Source organism: Numenius arquata, chromosome 1 (assembly GCF_964106895.1).
Source record: "Numenius arquata chromosome 1, bNumArq3.hap1.1, whole genome shotgun sequence".
In the NCBI taxonomy this organism is placed as follows: Eukaryota; Metazoa; Chordata; class Aves; order Charadriiformes; family Scolopacidae; genus Numenius; species Numenius arquata.
In genome coordinates this window covers 96141078-96164892 of record NC_133576.1, presented here as the reverse complement: position 1 = coordinate 96164892, position 23815 = coordinate 96141078, and the positions used below count along the sequence as shown (strand labels likewise).

At 43.8% G+C, this 23815-nt stretch overlaps 1 protein-coding gene across 2 annotated transcripts in view; it reads right to left on the bottom strand.

Moving 5' to 3' along the window:
• Window positions 1-23815, bottom strand: part of KLF12 (KLF transcription factor 12) — a 256454-nt gene that overhangs the window by 205448 nt on the left and 27191 nt on the right. For both annotated transcript variants that reach the window (XM_074146471.1, XM_074146638.1), the window contains exon 2: window positions 20959-21126. The gene's annotated coding sequence lies outside the window, so the exon portion shown is untranslated. The remainder of the gene's footprint in view (window positions 1-20958; window positions 21127-23815) is intronic.

Sequence of the window (23815 nt, the reverse complement as noted above, 5' to 3'; positions counted from 1 at the left end):
CAAAGACCAGTCAGTCAGAGACAAGAGGGAGGATACGCTGTGATGACTTTCAGTACTTTGCTTCCGTGTAAGTGAACTTGTTCAAATCTTTACCTGCACAGTGTCTCACAGCAGGCAGCACAAAAGGCATATTTAAATTACGTGCTTGTTTAGAGAGGCAAAAGAAAATAAAATTACAATGAACCCTTCATGATTTGCTTGTAGGTCCAGCAAAAGAGAGAAGTATCCTGGACCCAGCTGCTAATCCAACGCAGCACACATTCCTACGTTCATCTAGGAATATTTCAGCATAGTCTCTACAGATGACATTTTATTTAGGAAAACTGATCCCTCCATGGTAATTCAAAGCTACCACTATTACTGGGAAACACCTTAACTCCAGTCACACACAGACCATTAGCCTTCTTTTCTGGACAATATGCCATTTTTATTATATAGCAGACTACTTTGCAGTAGAGTACAATGTATCTTCTCCAGTCTTGTTAACTTTTTTTCTATAGGCAGCAGGTAATTTATACCTGAAGTGACTTTGATTTTATTTTTATTGAGATATCCTATGCTAAGTTTCTGCTCAGAACACATTTTTACAGCTGAGAATTATCAGCCCCTTAAGATACGGATTTCCAGTGGAAGCATGAACATATTTAACTAAAGATGGTAAAATAAATATGGGGTTTCAGCTACTTAGTATTATCAAAAACCTTTACTGTAAGAATATAAAAAGAAATGGACAGTTCAAGGTAAAACATTATCTACAATCACTTCCATACATGTCCTATCTTTATGACTGCTGGCTGCAACCTTTTTAAGGTCCTTTCACCGATAGTGCTTATCTCAGCTTTCATTTTAAAAGCTTTTTTTCTTTTTAAACTTCTTGCAATGAAGTACCCTTCAAACTACAGATCAAACTGCTTGATTTTTACTTTGTCCCAATGATTTTTCACCACCAGCTATTCATAATCCCAACTACCTTATAATATCAGAACCACAAACAGAAAGGTACCATAAAACGCAATGTTTAGATGGAAGCTGAGCGTGATGTGGCACCTACAAACAGACCTGAGATTGCATCAGACGCAGCAATGTCCGCGTGTCCCCCACTGTAGGCTCCGAGCCTGCAGGCACCTGGTCCTCAAGCTCCAGCACCCAGAAACCCGCGATAGGGACTTTGTGCATGGGAAAAGGATAAAAGCCTTCCCCCCCACTTTTAAGAGCTGACTAGAATTAGCGAACTGCTAATGGACTGAAAAAAGGCCCATCTTAAACCCAAATCCTCTGCACCAAGTACCAGATCTGCAGTTCCTGCATCCAAAGAAGAACAAACATTATTCACTTGAGAAGAGCTGATAATGTTTTGTCCTTCTTGGCTAGGAGGCACCTAGAAGTAATGGACAACACAACTAGCCATGCACCCAAGGCAGTACCACCTTCCCAGAGCTGTTTCATGCATTTGGATTTTCCCTGAAGAAAGTCGCTGAAGTCCCTCATTTGGATCCTGCCCCACACATGCCTTCTATGACCATCATTTGAAGACACCAGGTGACCTTGCCTTTCTCTGCAATTAGACCAGATCCTTCTCTGGAGCTCCAAAAACAGCCACCGGGTCAATAATTTCAGCAGTATGTGAGAAAACATTGACTTTCAATAGGATTTAGGCACTCCCAAACTTTCTCCCCCGAAGGAAGAAGATGAATAGACCAGACAGATCAGCCATGCAACAAGAAATGCAGCTGCACTAGGGCAGAGGAGTCTCCTCCAAGTCTTCCACTAACAGAGGGAAGCAAAGAGAGAGACACGGCAAGTGGCAGCAGTTACCTTTAGGGACAGGAGGAGCAGCAGCAATACAATCTCCTCCCAGGAAAGGGAAAGGATAGACAAATGAAGGAAAAAGAGCACTTGAAGGATGAACATAAGGAAGAGAACAGAATACACAAAGTAAAAAACGGTGGGCAAAAGGAGGAAGAACAGGATAAGTGATGGAGAGGAAATACAAAAGAAAGTGTAAACTTTCATACAGCTCTTCATACAGCTCTTGCAGTATGAAAATTTAAAGTACTTTAAGTTTGAGAACAATCCTCTGAGGGAACAATGTCTTTTTGTTGGTGGTGGTTGGTTGGGTGTAGTGGTTTGGGTTTGGGGTTTTTTTTTGTTGTTTTTTGGTTTTTTTTTTCCTGCTTCTCTGTTTTTACAGAAAGTGTTGGATCAGATAGCTGAGTGAGCTGACCACTGTCAGGAAGTGAAGTCATCGAGACAGGCTGTGTCTATTCATTTTAAATGTTTTTAAATCGTGAGAGCATCTTGCATATGCATACTCATGAGCAAGAGACCAGAATAGAAAGAGACACAAAAGAGGTGAATGAGCCATAAACAGAAAACATCAGACAAATGTGAACAAGACAGTGGTACGAAGATGAGTCAGGTATGGAAACAGACAAAAAACATGTTCAAAGAAACAAGAGGATGGAAAAAAATCAGAAAAATGCAAATTTCAAGCTACTCAGCTGTAATGCTTTTCTTTCCTTACTTTTACAATATACATATCTGGCAACAGCCTGTATTTACAAGAAAAATAAAATGGTGATAGGACTGGTAGGAGCACTTTCGTTATATTAATATTTCTGGCTATTGTGAATTTTAGCAAACCAGTAGCAAGACAGAAAGAGGAAATAGTATCTAGTGCACCCATGCTCCATGCTCTGCAGAGGCCCTCCCAACATGCAGGTTTCTGCTTTACTTGAAGAACAAATTCTCGAAAGCATTTTCAGTTGTTGGGAACTAGAGCAACCTCAGAGGAAGGAGTCAAAGTTGGCAGCAAGAGAGATTCGTACCATCCTAGAGATTTTCCTGCTGATTCTCCAATCCCTACCTGACCACAGCCAAATAAAGCTGGGGATTGCTTTTAAAGCCTTGGGTTCGTTTTATTTTCTCTGATATTTACTTCTCCTAAACTCGAGCGGTGCTCTGGGTGCACACTGATATTTTTTCTGCTCTCCAGCTAGCAAACATTTTGGTTTCTTCCAACTTCTTTGGCTGTTTTCCCACTCAGGCACATACATATATAATAAAAGAATCCCATAAAAATGTTAGCCTGAGTATCCATGAAGAATTCTCCCTGTTTGTCTCTCGTATCTTCCTGCAGGCCAAAAAAAGTTTTAGAATGGTAATGCAACCTTTTCTCAAACTGTGTGGCAAGGATTCTTCCTGCAACAACCCTCCCTCATTAGATGCACCAGCTTCAATTCACATCTGAAGCTGCAGGGACAGAAAAGTTGCACAGACTCAAAAAACTGCCAAGAAAGGGAGAGAAACGTAAGACTGAATTGCGATTTCCAACCACTCTCCATGCAGCAACACAACATGTAAATGATTCAGAGCATGAGAACATCTCCTCCTCCAACCACCATCGCTGAAGAAGATGCTGCCCGCTGCTGCTGGAACTGCCCTGGCCAGCGGTTACCCTCCTTTCAGACCTGATATTCCCCTCTAGGGAACAGTAACACACTCAAATATGCAACACACTTGAGCAGATAGAAACCTGTGACAGGGTAAGGTTGGGGTAGCAGGTTGGTGGGGTAGAAGGTGAAAGAGAACATGTGGTGAAACCCAAAGTTGCCTTGCCTGGCTTGGACAGTCCGATTAAGAAGCTCCTAAAACACGGGACCAGTCTCACATGATAATCGGTTTGCAATTTGTACGTCTCTTACTGGTTTAGTTAAAAGGTCCTTACGTATTAGCTTGAGAGGCATTTTCAAGAGCATCTCAGCCATTCAGACACATCCCATTGAGAACCAGACTCACATTTAGTTGTCTCAGTCATTCAGACAATCTGAAAATCCTGCATTTTACATTTTTTTGCCATCGTGGTCAGCGTCCACCTCCCACTGATGTCAGGCATCTAATCGAAAATGGGGACTGAAGGTGTCCTAGACTCTCCCTACAGAGAATTTACACCAGGACAGGCATCTCCAGAGTTTGCCACAGCCCACCTGAGATCTAGAAGGGCTTTCTACCTCTCTTCCTTGACCATAGCAGGAGCATTATGGTGACTACATCTTTACCCGAGTACAGTGCCTCCATCAGGTGTTAAAGGTAAATTAAATAAGCCTAGGTCCCCTGCCCTTATTGTTGTATTTCATATCCATATATACACACATATACACTTTCACGTATAAATACATACAAATACATATATATATTTGTACATACAGACATCCATATATAAATGCATGCACTCAAGCATTCTTCAGGACAGCTGTTCCTGGTACGCTTGCACTCAAGCAGCAAGCTGCTCTCGCAAAAAAAAAATTACCTGATCTAAGTCAGGACAGACTGTTATTTCTCCCATTCACCTTTACAGAACTTTTAAGCCTTTAGTGGGTGTGGGTGCATCCCCCAACACGCTTTTGTACTGGCATAGCTGGAGTCATACACAGCAGAGAAATTAATCCAGTTAAGTTTAAAAAATATATATTTAAAAAAAAATAGTTACTGTAGACTGAAGAGAGCAACAAAGACATGTAGTTTTGCAGATCACTCGTGAACTCGGCGATACCTTCCTAATGATCACTTCTGCTTGCTCTTCTGAGATGCCAATGGAGCCAAAGATCTAGGAAGTGCCTGTTTGCAAGCGAGTCCTCCACTTCTGCAGAGCTTTAATAAGGAAAGTCTTTGCATCGGTATGCGGTTTTGCCTACTACCTACCAGCCTAAGTCTCCACACGAATAGATTTGCAAGGTAGCAACAGCTCTCACACAGTTAACACTAGCAGACATATGTTTGGCAGTGTGGAATCTAGCAACAGGAATCAGCCAAAAATATTGTTTTGTTTTTAACATAAAAAACTGGCACTCTGCCCTGCCATTACAGCAGGCTGCACCGAGAAGAGACAAGAAGGTCCTCTGCATCCCACCTGGGTCCCCTCATATAGTGTTTACCAGGCCTCATGCAGATAGTACTGCAAAGCCAAATTCTGTATTTGTACTTAAAAATATTGGTCATGTTTTTTGTGGGGTGCTCTCACCATCAGGTAGCCAGATGGAATCACAGTCTGTTGAAAAGAAACAAACACAGATCAATAACTACAGTCTGAGTTGTATGCTTTAAATATTGTCAAAACATGCAGGAGGAAAAGGCTGGTGGACTTCACAGCAAAAGCCCGATGCACTCCAATACTCCCATACAGGGAGCTAGCATCCACAGGAATTAACTACAGAGGCAGAAGTATCTGCAAGCAGACAAGTAAATAAATAAATAAGGATGGGGAGCATTTTGCATTCTTTCAGTCATTTATTTTTAATGATCTCTATACGACACAGTCTACAGTTCTCCAATAACAGAGCTGTGCAACATGTGAATGAGACCAGGAAAGCATGAACTCGCAGATCAAACTCCAACTCCTCCAGCTTTAAATTGGAAATAACAGTCCTTTCCCTATTGATTTTTTTTTTCTCCTCTTTCATTTGTGAAAAATTGATTTTTCTCGCCTGTGTTTGCTGAAGAGTCCACACCTGCAGCTCACTGCTTGCTTTAATCTTTACATTCGTTCATCCATACCTCCAAGTAAGCCATATCAAATAAGCACCTGGGAGCTCCTGTCCCACACTCACCAGTCATCTTAACAAGTCTCAGAAATCCTATCCCTCCCACGTTATTACCAAAAGATGAGGCAGCTGCTCCTGCCTTCCCAGAGGATGCTCAGAGGCCCCTCCGGTAGCTGGAGACCCTCAGGACAAAGCCCATGTCACACATTTTTGCAGAAGACCATCTCAGAGCAGCACCAACACCCGAGGAAGATGCAACACGAGTTCATGTTTCCCCAGCAGCTCCCAAGAAAGCAGCAGGATAACAACCCCAGGCCTGCCATGTCAGAACACCCTCAGGAAACCTGGCACAAAAAAGGAAAAGCCTGGAAGGAGAGAGAATTTTGGGAGGTCGAGATGAAAAGGCAGAAAATACTCACACAATAAAGCCCTCACCACGGCTATTGCCCGTTTCTCTCGCTCTCTCAGTGATGGATTTAACAAAGGAGCCCACACCACACTTTGCCGACCTACTCAGTTCCTCCAAAGACAGCTGGACTAGCTGGAAAAAAGCCAGACAACTCCCGTCCTTCAAATCCCACAGCTATAAAACTTTAAAGTTGCAACGTACATTTAAAATTTTAATAAAAAAGTTTGACTGGAAATTTTCCAGTGAGAATGATTTGGGGATTAATCCAAATAATAATTAAAAAAAAAAAAAAAAAATCGAGGCTAAATCTGCAGTGCTTATGAAATACTAGTATTTTACCACTGGATCCCTCCCACCAAAAAAAGGAGCTCTTAATTCTCAAACCAGGCCAGCCTGTGCGGCAGTATTTATGATGTGCACACATGTCCGCGCTGAACACGTATGGCTTATTTCACTTTTGATCTGAATTAAGACTTGCAGATGTGAAAGGCATTAATCCACTTTGGCAGTCAATCTCCTTTGCACGTAGCACACAAAAATAGCAATTTGCATGTAACAGGCAACTGAATTTTAAGGCAACTAGCTGTGTTGTAAGCTTATACATTTAAAAAACTAGAATATATTCCTAGTCCAGTATCCTTTCAGTGTTAGCTGTTTGGGGTTTGACTTAAGTCAAATTATTTTAAGCCCTCCATGACTGTTGTTACTGTCTTCCCCTGGCCCTTTGGTTCAGAGGCACAAATAACACAAATTCTGGTGTAAATCCCCAATTGTACAATTCTACGGCTCATTTATCAGACCGGCAAAAGAAAGGAGACCGAGTGATCGTGACACAATCAATGGACACACAAATTATAAAACACATCTAAAACCCTAATTTTCTATGTGATTCACTATAAGACAACACATCCTGCCTGTAGGCTACAGCAAAATTAAAAAAAAATAAAAATTAAGTGACCCTCTAGGTGTCAAAGGGACAAAGTCCCCAGGCAAGGGGACCTGGGGTGATGGTCCTCTACATGGTTACATCCTATTTGGACAGCATCCGTGTGGCACATTGGGCTGCGACTCCTACAGTGAGATCCTGCAGTACACGGCGGGGAGCGATTTGTCTTTTACGTAGCTATGTCCTATTTGGTTGATTTTTTACGCAGCAGCAATTCCCATGGAAAAATAAATAAATAAATAAATAAAAGCACTGAGTTCTGCCACAATATTATTCATTAAAAAAAGAAAGTGTCTCGCCCCGTGCAGAGATGAATGATTCATCGCTGTGCCCTGAGGAATATCCAGGCCAAACGAGGATGCCAGATAGAGACAAGCACTCCATAAAACAAGTGCAGAGTAAATAAATAAAGTCAGACCTCTTCCCTTTCTGAAGAGGGGAAGAAGCATTTTTCTGTGAATTTGGATCTGCTCTGAACTTCAGAAAATTTGGTGTGCAACAAATCTTTCGTTGAAGCAGGAACTGAAAACAGAGAAATATAACACAGGACCACAAACTCTGTGGCAAAAGGAGCAATCTTCTACTGCTCGTCACAGAATCACAGAATGCTAGGGGTTGGAAGGGACCTTTGGAGATCATCTAGTCCAACCCCCCTGCCAAAGCAGGGTCACCTAGAGCAGGCAGGACAGGAACTCATCCAGGTGGGTTCTGAATATCTCCACAGGAGACTCCACAACCTCTCTGGGCAGCCTGTTCCAGTACTCTGTCACATTCAAAGTAAAAAAGGTTTTCCTTATGTTATGAACTGCTCTTCAAGCAGTTGAGCTTTACTCACATGAAGCTCTAAATGCCAAACTACCCTAATTAGGAGCTTGACGACCCTAAGTTTCAAATGTAGTCAAACGAAGACAGAAGAGCTGAACTGCTCCTGCAGATGTGTCCCTCTCTGGAGGGACCTTGCAATATGGAGGTCACCTCTGTACCAGCACGTTGGCTTGGGCTATCAGAGCTTACCCTGGTCCCCACAGGAGTCATGGTGCACACAAACCAGGCTGCTTTTGGAGGAAGCGAAACCAGAAGCCCCTCTCCAGCCGCACACCAAATACACTCCAACCCCCAATGGGGTCATAAGGGTCCACAAGACCAACTGCTCTCATCCTTTCCATCTGCTTCTGCTGCTCCAGATCACCTGCTCATGTAGGCGTAGCCTTCAGCACACAGGTGAGACAAGTCTAAATCTGGCAGTTTCAGGATTCTGCAGCGGCTTCAAGTCCATTTTAAAATAAGCTCATGCTGCGTGACGTAAGACACGTTTTGCTGATATTACCAGATCAGTATTTGCTAGATATTTTACAGTTGCCTTTACTCTCCTTGACTCCTTCTGCTTCTTTGATCCACTTTCCCCTACTTTCCATGCAGGCAGAACATTTAAGTATGTTACAAATAATTACAAAATCACGGGAAAGAACCTCAAAGAGTGAAGTACTGAAGTTGAAGAATGTGGCACCTTTGCCCTTGGGAAGAAACAGTAGATGTCTTGGGAACATGTTAGGAGGACATTACTAGACTTCACGGCCATCCTCTGCTCAAAAATGCAGGCATCTGATCAGTGGTACCTTTGGGCAGCAGCATATCTGAAGCCTTCACCCAAGGCTTCCCTGACTGTCGAAGTGGGGGAAGACAGCTAGAGCCGAGCACGAATCTCGTAACAATCTTCCAGGTGTGCCTGGCAAAAGGACTAGCCCCAAAAGGAAAAGTTCGGGTCAGGTCATTCCAGGTAGGTATCCCTTGCACAAGCATCGAATACCACCACAAAGAATTATTATTTTGTGTATTTAACTATAGAAACTTGTATCTTGACGGTCTGAAGATGCTCTTTGCTTTAACTCATTTTGTCCAACAGGCAGAACAAAACAGAGTATTTGCATTTTGACAAAAATTATTTATAATCCAGAAGAAACTTTAAAAACAAGACTTCAGACTTCTTCCTGACTCACCAGCTCTTATTCGTCACCTCCCTGCCCTGAAGTATGTATCATGTCCCTCAATAATGACTGAGAATTAAAAGAACCACAACTAACGTATGTTGAATTCCAAAAGCCAAGACATGAAACACATCAAGAGCAAGTTGTAAGCTGTTCTTGTAAGATTGTTTTTTAATTTTAAAAATTAAAAGTCCTTCTCTTCTAGATAGTACCCTTCATTGCTAAAATAGTTTTTAAAAATGTAAGGCATTAAATATATATTGGGTTTATGTATTATATAAATATATATTATATATATTTTTATATATGTATATAAAAAATATAAAGTCTGCATGAGACCACCGTTAATTCATTTCCAGAGGAACTATTTCCAGAGCATTAACATTTCAAACAACTAAAGCACACAGTGAGGTGCAGAAGAGTCGAGCAGTTCAGTAGCTTCCTATAGGAAGCCTGCCACAGCAGGAAGAATCCATCTCTAGCCTTCCAGCTTCTTGTCCTGAATCAAAAATACAGCTTCAGACTTCTTCCAGCTGAAAACTGAGCTGCTTTGAAATAAAAACAAATGCCACTGTCTTGACAAAGACTAGGTAACAACTAAATTCAGGAAATGCTTTGGCATTAAGAAGCCAAATCTTATGCCACAGAAATTTTAGGTGATTATTTCGTAAAGAGTTTCACAACTGCAGAGACTGATATATTAAGAGGAAAGCCTCTCTTGTAACATTCTGGTGCTTTTTTTGTGTGTATATTCCTAGATAAGAAAAAATATGTGTCTCAAGAAGGGTTATGTGAATTATTAGTATATTTAAATTGGTTGCCCCAGGTAGGAAAAAAGATCACACAGTTATAAAACAATCTCAAGTCCGCCAACCATAAAGAAAGTAAAATGTAAAAAGGTACGAGGATATTTAAACAAATGGAATTAATTCAGGTCCTTTGCTCTGTAGTATCTGAGCATCTTCCAAAAGGACATAAAGAAACATAACTAACATCTGTCATCTCAAGCTTAGTCTCTCTCAAACCTTTCCTGGGAAAAACCACATGTGCACCACTGTGTTTGGGGAATTTGGAGTTTTTTCATTCTTCTTTTTGTGCCCAACATGCATCTGCACATTTATTTATCCTTAGTCATGAGAACACGGATGATTTGAGAATGACCTCAGGGAAGAGGGATGGAGCAGCAAGATCTAGAGAAATCTGAGGATCATTAAGGAAATAGATGTTCTGTAGCTAGAAACCTAGAAAAGTCAAAAAGGAGGAGAAAAGAGGAGATACAGCTCATCCAAGATGTCTTGCTGTATAAAAATTAACACACAGTATGTGCAGTTTCCTAAGAGGCTAGGAAAAAGGAATGTATTCAGTGAGACCCAGCTTTTCCAAAGGTTGTAAGGTATACTCTCCTGAACATGCTCCTTTCATTTCAACTCTCTCTCACCATAAAAGCAGTTCCCCTTATTTTTTCAGTAGTATCTTAAGGCAACCACAACCCCAGTATCTGGAAACATAGCTCAGAGCTTCTAGGTTTTTTTCCCACATACTGCCCAAGAAATGCTCTGCTTCCCTCCCGTGTTCTTGCCATTCCCAAAAGAGTCCAGAATTCCCACTCTTTGAGATCTGTGAACCAACAAAAAAAGTTGGAGAAGTCTCTTGCTGCACCCTGTCATGTTCAAACAAGAAACAGCCCCAAACAGGAAGACACAACCACAACACATTTGATAACAACTTGAGGGGGGTCAATTAGGCTTCATTTCATCTTTCAGGCAATGTAGGTAATTTAAAAATAACACAACTGTTAATTGGCTATCTTACCACAGATGCAAACGCCTAGAGAGGAGATATTTATGGTCACCAAGTAATATTAAGTTTAATCTCCCTGTCTTCAAAACAGAAGACAAAAAGGAAAGTGGGAAATACGTTTCATGACAGGGTGTTAAATCACACGGTCTTAACCATAGGGTCACACAAGCATTGCCACATTAATTCTCTCATGGTCATTTCCAGAAGGAAGCTCCTACCATTCAGCATCAGATTTTCCATGCTTGGGCTGTGCCTGGAAAGCAGCATTTGGTTTGGAAAAGTCAACAATTACAGCTTTCTGCCCAATTTTGAAGCACAGGAAAAGACAAAAGGTAACTATGTCCAGAGCGGAATTCCTCCTCTCCATCATGACTGTCACCACCACCACCAAAATGCCCTCAAAGGATTTGTTGGGGTTTTTTTTTTTTTTTTACACACCCCCCCCAGTAAAAAAATATCACATTTAACATAAACTTTCTCACATCACTACGCTCGTATCCCAGAGCTTTCCCTACTGCTATTTGTGTCTTCCCACCCACTACTCTTTGATTTGGCAAATGGATGGTACCTTTCTTGTCTACATGCGGGCTCTTAAGATGCAGCTTATTTCTGCCCTCAGACTTCAGAGCAGGTAGGATATGTCAACTTTGGCCTTCCAAAAATCAAGTCCTGTTCTGGTCTATGAGCCCATTTTTAAGTTCTAGATCTCTGAGCGTAAACCCAAACAGGTCTTGAATATGCCTTTTGAAGTTAAATAGCAAAATGGAAAGCTCTGGAGAGGTAGGCAGGAGCAGCCAAAAGAGTTTATCAGAGAACCTGACAAATTTTGCTTAGGAGGGAAGAAAAGCCCCTTGTGGGTGTCTGTTACTTCTAAAAACCACTGGCTCGTGCTCTCACAGGCAGCTGTCACCAGCACACAGAGACTGCAAACCTCTTCCTTCCTGCTGATGGACATCTAGAGACGTGACAGGGTGGGAGACCCTCGTACCACATGACATGCTCATCCCTCCCCATCACCTTTTTCCCACACCCACTCACACTCCCCATCTCTCAAATGGATCTGTCCTCCAGGACTACTGATTTCTCATCTCCCCTGACCCAAACGAGCACCACCAGGTCTTTGCACTCAACCACACATCACTTGACTTGTGCCACAGCAACAAGAAAGCAAAGCCCAGTCGACGTGCTCCACCAAACCCCTGGTGCTGGGGGTTGGACAGACATAGGCATGGAGGAAAAAGGGGGGCCGATCCCCAATGCACCCCTACCTCCCTTGCAGGGCTCTCCCAGGCCGCTGTGAATCCTCTGCGCTCAACTTAGCTGCTGGAGTCTATAGACAAAAAAAAAAAAAACAAAACAAAAAATAAAACAAAACCTGCACTGTCAGCCAGGATTTTCAGAGGAGTGTGAGCTTCTCAGAAGTTAAGCATCCAACTCGAGACATCTTACAGTAGTTAGATTTTACGTGTGCTATTGCTCTCTTAAAGCTCATCTTTAAGGCTGTGAAGTACATAATCGAGAAACCTAAAAGACTCTTGTGGCTTTCAGGAGGCGTGGGTGTCAATGCAAAATGACACTCTGAACTTTAATTCTTCCATACAGACATTACAAGACTAATTTGTTGTAATAGATTTAATGGTTATCACAGCCCCCTACATACTTGCATTGCTCTGCAATATCAAAAGTTTTCCAAGCCAGCAGCTTCAGATCTGTATCACAGGGCAGGCGGGGAAAAAAAAAAAAAAAAAAAACAAAAAACCACCAACATGGTTTTAGGCACTTCCCCTGTCTGGTAAATTTACAAATGCAAGAAGGCAGCTAGAAACTCCCCAAAAGACAACAACCAATCCAGCTGCAAAATTCATTTCTTAGCATACAAATTACAATGCTCAGTGATCCTCCCTGTTCATAAGATGGCTAGGCACAAGGGGTTTGTGCTGTGCTCTACTGTAAACAGAGGCCTGGGGAAATTCAGAAAGCCCGAAGTCCAAAGCTCCCCACGGAAAATGTGTTGCTAATAACTGTTCTTTAATGTGACAAGGACTCCAGCTCGAGTAATTTCTCTCATCGTAACAGCAGAGGTATCAAAGAGGAAGAGAAAGGGGTTCTTAAACACCCTGATCCCAAGAGATTCATTACACGATACACCAAACAAAGCTACATTAAAAAGTATGTAAGGGAATTCCACATTCTCTACAAAGACATCACAAGACAGGGGACTGCCATCATCACCTCCATAACCCATCAAGACATTTTATGAAAGCAACCGCTACATTTCACTAAGTCAACATCAATCTAGACTACCCGTAACTGTACGTTGCATATAAATGCCCTGCAAGAATCATAGAATTGTCTAGGTTGGAAGGGGCCTTTAAGATCATCTAGTCCAACCATCAACCTAACTGATAAAAAAGCCCCATCCCTAAACCATGTCTCTAAGCACTATGTCAAGCCATCTTTTGAATACCTCCAGGGATGGTTCCTCAACCACTTCCCTGGGCAGCCCATTCCAATACTTAATACCCCTTTCAGTGTAAAAATTTTGCCTAATATCCAACCTGAACCTCCCCTGGCACAACTTGAGGCCATTTCCTCTAGTCTTGTCGCCTGCGACTTGGGAGAAGAGACCGACCTCCACCTCTCTACCCCCTCCTTTCAGGTAGTTGGAGAGAGTGAGAAGGTCTCCCCTTAGCCTTTTCTCCAGGCTGAACAACCCCAGCTCCCACAGCCGCTCCTCATAAGACTTACTCTCCAGAAGAGCAAGGTATGATATCAAAAAGAGCTAATATAGTTACTCGGTTAACAAACGAGGTGCAAACTAGTCAGATTCAGGCTGTTTGTTCCTCCCTCCCTCCCCAGCTGGAGAGTTCATCACCTGCCCAACCCACATGCCATGCTTGTAATTCAACCCCAGCGGTGACCAAAACACGCTTCAAGCCTGCACTTTCCTGACCTCGGAGGAAGCAAGATAACATCAGTCAAGTTCAGAATTAACTGTCTGCTAAGCTCCGTCAAATTTCCCTCCCAACACAGGATGCCAAGAAGCACCAACTAAGAACCAAACTATATATGTGCAGCAGTTCACCCTGCGCTCCCCCCGGCTTGACCCCCGTGCTTTCATTTCTGCACTGATTTCACCCATAGCACTTCTGCAATTCATCGGCCCAGCTTGTGGCAGGTTAGCAGAGGGCAGTAGGGTCGGGCTGTCCTTTTTCTGACTCCCCGGGGGGGTGGCGAGCAGAGCAAAGAGCGATGCCACAGGCAGAGCAGAAGCAGCACAGGGCACCGAGCTTTGGCAACTGGGTAGCCAGCCCTATAAGGATCAAGACAAGCCCAGTTCAGAGCTATAAAACGGCCGAGATCTCCTAAAAGTCAGTACTCACACAGAAGGAGGAGGCTGTTTGGCCTGGAGAAGAGAAGGCTCCAGGGAGACCTCATAGCAGCCTTCCACTATCTGAAGGGAGCCTACAGGAAAGCCAGAGAGGGACTCTTTGTCAGGGAATGTAGGGACAGGACGAGGGGTAATGGTTTTGAATTGGAAGAGGGGAGATTTAGATTAAATACTAGGAAGAGGTTCTTTACTGTGAGGTTGGTGAGACACTGAAACAGGTTGCCCAGGGAAGTTGTGGATGCCCCATCCCTGGAAGTGTTCAAGACCGGTCTGGATGGGGCTTTGAGCAACCTGCTCTAGTGGAGGTGTCCCTGCCCATGGCAGGGGGTTTGGAACTTGATGATCTTTAAGGTCCCTTCCAACTCTAACCATTCTATGATTCCATAAGAAACAACAGGCAGGACCGAGCGTGGTACCACAAAGGTTCGGCATCCTTTTAAGCATTCACAGTAACGCACCAGAAAAAGATAGCCAAGACTAGAATGAGTGAAAACATTAATAGGCAGCAGAATGAAAAGCCAACAAAGAACACAAAACTTTTTGAAGTTGACTAACACCACTTCTTATGCACAATACTATAGCAGGTTAAAAGCAAAATCCATCCCTCCATCAGAGTGGAGAAGCAGATAGGCAGTGGAAAAGCCTGGCCGAAAATTCTTAATTTATATTTGGCAATTTAAACCATTTCATGATAACACGTCAGGCAAAAATCCTGGCTCATATGCCTCATTTGTTACCATAGCCAAAGACTGGGAACTTCACTTCTGATGCTTTATGCATAAATACAATCTACCTACACTAGAAAACACGCATCACAGTGGGACAGATTCAACCTTGACTGAGGTGTGTAACTTCCAGGGATTTCTCTTCACTTCAGACAGAAAAACGCATCCTTTGTACAAAATAAAAATCACTGCAAAACTTGGGAGTTTCTCTATCATTTTCAATCTAAATTCCAGGTCAGGCTGCAAGCAAGATGTACTTGTGTGGCACTCAAAAGATTAAGAGGAGACATTATTTCAACAGTCAGGCTAATGCAGCCTACCATTTTCAGAAAGCTTTTTATAACAAACAAAAAAAAAAACAAACCAAAAAAAAAACCCACACAACACTTGGTATCTTCAACATAAGAAAACCACTGACAGGAGAGGTCTTTTAACCCAATGAAGTAAGCAGCAGACTGCAAGCCCATCCTCTCCGTTGCTACTGAAATAAACCAAAAGAACAGTGGCCTTCCTCTTTCCCCACTTCTCCCCAACATCAATTTCATATTAAAAAAAAAATTAATAGGCGTTTTGGAATTCTTTAATCCTCTTCTGTCTTACCGCAACACATGTAGAAACAGAAATTTTTGTTGTTACTGGGAGGCAGAACTCATGTATCTCTCACATGGTAACTTCCCCTGGTATTCAATTTTTTTTTTTTAACCCAGGTTTTCATAGCCATGCCTGCTATTCATAACGAAAGCCACGGTGGAATCTTTCAGGGCCGCCAGCAGTTGTGGTTACCCTGCTTCTTATAAACACGGCGGCTTCCTGCCAAGACTCCCCTGCTACATCAGGTTGAATCATGGCATCCTTCACCGTCGTGACCCCCGAACGCAGTCATGCCACCACTCTGTCTAGTTCCATTAACTACATGTCGCAGTGAGATAGCTTCTGTACCTACCTCCAAAACAGCCTCTGCCTCTTCCCTAAGCCAGCTGAGAGGCTGCCAGCACACTCCTTCAGGCTGCATACAGTTAATAATTAGTATTTTCATGTTTCAGAAATAACGGTTTTCACTAATTGCTGGCAATGTGAAGTTCACAGTACACCTTTAAATATGCTGTGGTGGCAAATATGTAATCCTCAAGGCAGGATCTTATGTGTCATTCATTCTTCTAACCCTGCAGATACAAGGCACATGAGATAAAGCTCTTGATTAAGCAAACAATAAAGAACAAAAGCAACTTTTTTTTAACTAGGTGAAAAGAGGTGCATTAAAAAACAAGCAGAGCATCTTATCACTCTTTTGTGATCCTGTAGTGGATACATTTATTGCACAGCAGGACATTAAATGTGTTTTCCTATATACTGATAAATTATAAATTATGTGTGTCCTACTTCTGGTAATACCACTTTTCTGATCATCTCCTGCAGGACTGAGTCAGTTAATGCTGACTCAACGCCTTGGCATTTCTGACCTTTACTTGGTCAAAAAAAATATCCATTGTGTTGATTAAACCAAGGATCCTGCCTGCAGCTCTCAGTGGTCATCATTTCACCTACCCATGGTGACCTGATCAGTTCAACAACGGCATCACAGAAGCTTGACACTGAGCCACACGCATGTGAGGCTGAGACCAGCTTCTTTAGATGACAAACACCGAAGTGCCCCTTCAACACTTCTGACTGAGATGTTTCCAGCCCCTTCAGATCACTTCATCTACCAAAACCTCAACAGGGTGGAAATGGTGATGCTGTCAATCAGCAAGAAAAAAATTTCTGCTGCTGAGGGAGCAAAGGAAGGAAAAATGAAACCCACCCTCCCTCCCTCTCTCGCTTGCTATATGCCTGCACCTCCAGCTGCCTCCGTGCACTGTGTCAGTGGATGAAAATAGATAGGCTTGACGACTTTGCTGGCTCTCTCAAAAGAGGACAGTTGGCAGAAGCAGCAGTCTGCTCCCTGGCTAGAAACGGGTGGGTTTATTATTTCCTCCCCCTCAAGTCTGAATGTTCACTTTCATTTTGACTGGGGGGGGTGGGGAGAAGAAAAGAAAAATCTCTTTTGAACATGAAATCTGAAAAATCCACACATCTGCCCACGCCTGGGAAGTAGGAAACCTTCACGAGTGTCATCTGGTTCTGCAGAACCTAATCTTCCTTATGAGAAAAAAGAAAACCTAAAAGTTATGACTGCAGAGATAACCTTCCAAACATAAGCCAGCGTATACGGAGGCAACAAGCTACAGGAACACTCCCAGTGCTGCTGTTGTGCCTCACTACGCTGCTTCACAGCAAAAGCCTTCCCGTCCAGAAAACCTGAAGACCAACCCCCAAACTGACAAGCAAGCCTAAAATTTCACACTTCTGCTATTCTGCCCCAATGCAGGGAGACTCTAGAGAGGCAGGCTAGCAAGAGAGATGCAAAGAGCTATGGGGCACACCAAAATCCATCGGGACAGTAAAGAAAAGCCTGCCAGAGTAGAAGCACCTGAAACACCTGTGATGCACCCAGGAGTTGGAGGAGATGGAGATTCAGCCTGATAAACACTACAGAACACTTAAGAAGATGCCTTAGGTTAAATAAACTTTCGTAAACTTAAATGCATACCAGTAAGTTATTCATAAGAACATCTGTGTCAGTAAGCTATGCTCCAACAAGGCCGTAAATCACTGGGGAATGTTTTACAATCGATGCTTAACATCCCAATGCACAGATAGGCACAGAGTGCAAGCACCTGTGATGCATCACAACTTGACAGCGCTGCCTCCAGACAAAGCCCAAAGAGCAACGCTGCCATGGCTGCATGCCCTGCCCCAACTGCCCCAGCTTGCTTGGACAAGGGGCAACGGGCACAAACTGGAACACAGGAAATTCTCTCTCAACATGAGGAAAAAATTCTTTACTTTGAGGGTGCCAGAGCACTGGAACAGGCTGCCTGGAGAGGCTGTGGAGTCTCCTCTGGAGATATTCAAAACCCACCTGGATGCGTTCCTGCCCAGCCTGCTTTGGCAGGGGTGTTGGACTACATGATCTCTGAAGATCCCTTCCAACCCCTACCATTCTGTGACCTAGAATTCCGTTTACGGATCAAGTGGCACAGTCAACACGCTTTTTTGGCCCGTGACCACTCCACACCTTTTCAGGATCAGATTACCAAGGATGTGAGTCACGCTGCTCCGATAGCAGTCACTGATCCCAATACAAGAGGAGGCTTCATAAGACAAAAAGATTTGAACTGAATTTATGTGAGAAACCTATATGAACCATCTCAGTACACACAGGTTATTTTCCAAATCAGCTCTTCACTTCAGATGCTTCAGAGCTGTGGCTAAAGCTGCTAGGTTTTGGAACCCATTTCTCAAAGTAAAAATACTGAAAGGCTTTCAGAAGTTTTAACTCGTAACTTATGTCCAGAATCAGAGACGTGGGTGGTTTCAATAGACAAAAGTGCTTATATATGACAGTTCTCCTAAAAATGTTGGTACAACAGCACATAAATGCTTAGTACGGAGGTCACACGCAAGAGAGAACTTCTGAAAGGCACTTCCGGAAGGTCCTAAGAGGACCACTCCGCTTCCCCACAAAGTGACATCTTCCAGCAGCATCTCAGGGGTAGTGTCCTCCCAGCATATCCCCTTAGCAGACAGTACTGAGTATATGTGGGCTGTCACGATGCAGGAGCACAGCCTACTTTTCTGCCATCAGTGGTCTGAGGATGCAAAGGGAGAGTCTGATGAGGAAAAGGGGGGAATTACACTAAAATAAGGAATAGTAATGGAGACAGATTCAGGGAGATGGACTCAGGGAGACGGAATTATAGAATGGTCTGGGTTGGAAGGGACCTTAAAGATCATCAAGTTCCAACCCCCCTGCCATGGGCAGGGACACCTCCCACTAGAGCAGGTTGCTCAAAGCCCCATCCAGCCTGGCCTTGAACACTTCCAGGGATGGGGCATCCACAACTTCCCTGGGCAACCTGTTCCAGTGCCTCACCACCCTCACAGTAAAGAATTTCTTCCCGATATCCAACCTAAATCCCCCCTCCTTCTTTTTAAAATCACTACCCCTCGGTCCTATCACTACACTCCCTGATAAAGAGTCCCTCCCTATCTCTCCTGTAGGCCCCCTTTAGCTCTAAATACTTTTTTTTTTTGTGTGGTTTGCACTTTGTTCATTTTTAAGATAGAGTTGTTACATATAGGTGGCCAAGCAAAATCCAACGTTACGTCACATGGAGACGGCATTTTTACTATGGAGAAGCAGCTGAACATATTTGTTTGACTTGGACAGGCCTGGAGTCCAAACCCATCACTCTTTGCCATCTCCTGTCTGACTTTTAGGTGTTTACTCTCTGAAGCTTTCCTGCTGCCACTGAAAGGGAGTATAACTCATCTGGGTAGGAGCTTTCTGCCTGCACTCTGTATTTGGTAACACAGTGTTCCAAATTTTTCATCTTTTAGCCTTCCAAAACCTCCTTCTAGAGGGAATCAAGGCATTTGGAAGAGGTATATAAGAGAAAGCAGGAGCTCCTAAGGGTAAAAGACTGAGGAATGCACCACTGAAAGAAAGTCCAAGAAGCCAAGAGAGTTCTAGATCCGTCGGGAGAAGTCAGGAAGTAGGAAGGAACTGGACATGGAACTGGTCTGAAGAGCAGCTGTGATGTTCATGCCAGAAAGTCATCATCACAGCAGCATGGCACAGTATCCTGGTCACCTATCTCATGGCTGTACAGGCCTTCATACTCCTTCCAACCGAAAAAGGACCCTTAAACTATTCTCATCTTATAAAGCAAGCTGGACTAAGACAACTGTGGACAGCACTTTCTTCCTCTTGTTTTGCTATACAGTCTGGGCATATTGGTCAATAGCAACTTGACTATAAGCACCTCAGAGTACCTGGGCCCCACACTAACAGAAATTGTTTCTGACATCCTATCTCATACTGAAGCCCTACACAGAACCACGACAGAGCTAGTGACCATTGTAAGACATGGATAAGGGTCTGGGTCTGCCAGCACTGAGCTGAAAACGTGGTGGAAAACATCTGTCTGCTGAAGACTAGTGGGGTGCCATGTACATGGAAGCTGGCCACATCAGGGCCTGACCAGCTGAGAGATCTGGGCCATCTTTCCAAGCCTGTTGCTGCTGACTGGTGAAAGCCACTACAAAGTGGTCTTTTCTAGCCTTGATGAGCCATTTGCAGATCCCCGACAAAAATAAACCAAACAGAGCTGATAGGTTGCCACATGACAAGGAAAACTCACTAGTCAGATTACCAGAAAAGCAATACAAAGATCCTCAAGTATAGAACTGCAAATTGGAGAGAGAGAGCCCAATGCATAAACGAAAAGCAGATGGAGCCCTTAGACTCAGTATAACCCCAACACACCTGGAAGAACTCATGGGAAGAAATCCTTTCATAGTATTTTAAAGCATCTGGCCTGCACACAGCAAAGAGAGAAACCCAACTGAATAGCGCAACAACCTCAACTTGTGCTTACAGGTAAACACCTTCCATTACTTACCCTAATGCTTTAGGGCTACCCTGTGAGAGGAGTCTTCTGCATAGCTGCTAACTGACTTCTGTGAACATTTTCACAGGTTTTAGCTTTTCTGTGAGTAAGTTCCAGACCGGTCTCAGTGAGGAAACGAGAACTGGATTCTGGACCACACCGATAGGGATTGAAGGCAGACAAACTGACAGGATCTTCCTCAGGCATCAGAGAAAGAGAGCCATTGAAGGAGCAGCCCATCGACGAGGCAACCTCAAAGAGGAGGCAACCTCAAAGAGGAGGCAACCTCAAAGAGGAGGCAACCTGACCCTTTGAATCCTTCAGCTTTTCATACTGGTCATGGCAGATGGGATGGAACACCCTATTGGTCAGTTTGGGTCACCTGACCTGCCCACCCCTCCACGAGGTAAACCAGCAGGTCAGCTGACCCCCGGTTGCCAGGCAACCAGTGTAAGCAGGAGCCTCCCTCCCTGAACAGGAAGATGGCCCTGCTCCACCCCAAACCAGGAGGAGGTGGAAGAGGACAAGCTGGGAGGCCACGCAGCTGCAACCAACAAGGGAAAGGGAGAAGAGTTCCTCCTCAGGGAGGCAGCAAGTCAGGCTTTCCAGCCTGGCCAAGCCTACACACCAAAATCTCCACCTGCTTGGAGAAGCACGGAACACGTACCTCACGCCTTGGAGGAGCTGGGCAGGAGGTGACAATGGGTCTCCAGAGGTCTCATTTCTCCATTTTGCTGTGTGAGGGTGTCCAGCAATGTCAGGCTCAGCAGAGCTTGTTGGCTTGCCGCCTCTTACAGCTGCGCATTCAGATTCCCCCCAAAACCCTTGCAGAGCCCTGTGGAGATTTAGATTAGATATTAAGAAGAAATTCTTTACTGTGAGGGTGGTGAGGCACTGGAACAGGTTGCCCAGGGAAGTTGTGGATGCCCCATCCCTGGAAGTGTTTAAGGCCAGGCTGGAGGGGGCTTTGGGCAACCTGCTCTAGTGGAGGTGTCCCTGCCCGTGGCAGGGGGGTTGGAACTAGATGATCTTTAGGGTCCCTTCCAACTCTAGCCATTCTATGATTCTATGATTCCATGTACGCTGATCCAACCACTGCAGCATAGTGACCCATCTGCTCCTTGCCACCCAAACCAGGCCAGCTGAAAACTGGTGACATTGCACAGAAAAAGGGATGGGCTAGGGCTTTCCCCACAGACTCCGAGAAAAACCTGGGTTACATTTTTCATCTGAGCTTCTGTGCATTAGTTTGCTGGTGCTCTGCCCAGAATACCAAACCCACTGACCAACTGGTACTGGGTTACCTTACTGGGTACGTCAGGGAAGCCTGAACATGAACTTAATTTATCACTTAATCAGTGCTCTAAAAATAGTTGGATGGGGGGGGAGGGCCCATCCACAGAGAAAAATAAGCTATTTAGAAGAACAATGCTCTGGCAATTGCCTCACATTCGCTGCACATGGGAGAAGAAATCTATCCTTTATGAGCTGCTCTTGGGAATAAAGGAAATTCATGAACTTGCCAGATAAACTTTTCAGAGGGAGGAGAGGAAGACCATTTCATGTTCCTTTCCCAGTTAAGACTGAATACACTTGCAGGTGGGTGAGGAGAAAATGTGAGGGAATAAGCCTGATATACAAAGAGACAGATCAGAAGGAGTGGGGAAGAAATTCAGAGAAAAAAAAAAAAAAGAAAAAAAAAAAGCAAGTATTTTGTTGAGTAACTCCACTAAATCATGGAAAAAGACAGGAATTCAGAGCAAAAAGGAAAGAAAAGGGTGACTAAGGAGATTTACACGCACATGTTCACATGCTATTACCTCAGTGCCTGAGTGATTTAATAACCATCCCTTGCATATTATGCAAATTGAGTTTTCAAGAAACCTTTATCCTTTACTCAGGCCTTGTTGTGGGGTCACATCAGACACTGCAACTATAGCACTCCCTTGAGGTTTGTTTGTTCGACTCTCTCTGCATCATTCTCCTCAATAAAGAGGAGGATAATGCAGAAAAAAGGCTACCTCAACTTCTCGATTTGTCCTATAAGGGTGTATTTCAGCTCACCTAACATTAGCTATCCTAACACTTTTAGCTAAAGATAACGGTCCAAGGCTCCCTCTGTAGACAAGGAAAAAGACAACCACCTCCAGACAGCAATTTATCCTCTTTTGAGACCCATTTCTGTAACTAGTGGAAGGAAACACCCTTTGGAGATCTGTCTACCATTGCTGATAGAGGACATCTGGGCAACTAGGCTAAACCAGATGCCTAATGGCAGTGACTGAACAGGGGGGAAACATGAACATGGGGGAAACAACTTCTACCCTCGCAGTCTGCAAGGTGACAGAACTACTTCGGACTTGGAAGAGAATTGCACAGAGAAAACACCATTTGCACAAAATGCTCAGGACTTCAGTTCCTCAGGGGAGAAAGAGGGAGATGCAGACACAGATCAAGGACCACTAGTGGAAGGATCTTTAATATTTACATCTAAAGCCTGTCCTTCAAGTCAAAATTAAGTAAAAACCAAAGAGGTTCCTGGCAAAGCATGCTTGGCACTTAACATCTTTTCTGATGTTTATGAGCACAGAGCATGGTGAGGGACATCTGCCACCACCAGCACACCTTCCTGCGGTCTGCACAGGAGTGACCCGGGCACTTGGCTCTGACTGATCCCCACTGACAACACGAAGCCTTCGGAGAACACTGCCAAAAAGTCAGTGTAACAGGATGACGAAGACTGGTGGAGACTGCATAGAGAAATACATACCATCGGACTCGTGAAGTATTTCCACTTTTCTACTCAAACCTACCCTGCCATGCTGCAGAGGAGGGGAGGACAAGGCTGATGGGTAACACTCCAACTACTGTGATTTGCTGCAGTACCTTTAACAAATTGCGCTTGATTAATTTCCTCTGGCTTCTTTCCATTACATTTTATCAGCTTATTCAAAGTGAGCATTAAAAGCTCTTTAGTACCTTGCTACATTTGTTACTGCTGAGCAAAAGCAATTGCCAAGTAAGATATCTATCTGCCAGAGCCTGCTCATGCCTGAGATGGTGGAGGTCATGTTCTGGAAAAGTTTGACTTTTGAACTTTTCCAAGTTTCTAATTCCCAATGAAATTACACATGCGCATAAGACAACTGAACAGCACAGAAAAATGGAGGTGAAAACCAGAGATGCAGCAGAGCCACCAGCTACCCCAGAACAAGTTTTACTTCTGAAACTGAGTAATTTTAGGAGGTTTTTTGACCCATTTTCAAATCGTGCATCTGAAAAACAAAGCTGTCATCAGTGAAAATCTAAGCAATCCCTGAACTACATGCTGGCCCTCGCACGCTCGACGCTGCCTCCCCTCTCTCACTCGCTCCCTCCCCCAAAGATGCACGGAAGTACCAAATCCTGTCCAGGGCTCCTTGAGGAAATTCTTTGTCTGTGATGTTTTCTCTAAAAACAGTCCACAACCGACCTTTTACTTCCAACGTAGCGGGATTCAATTTCAGTGCCCCAGCTGCTGCGTG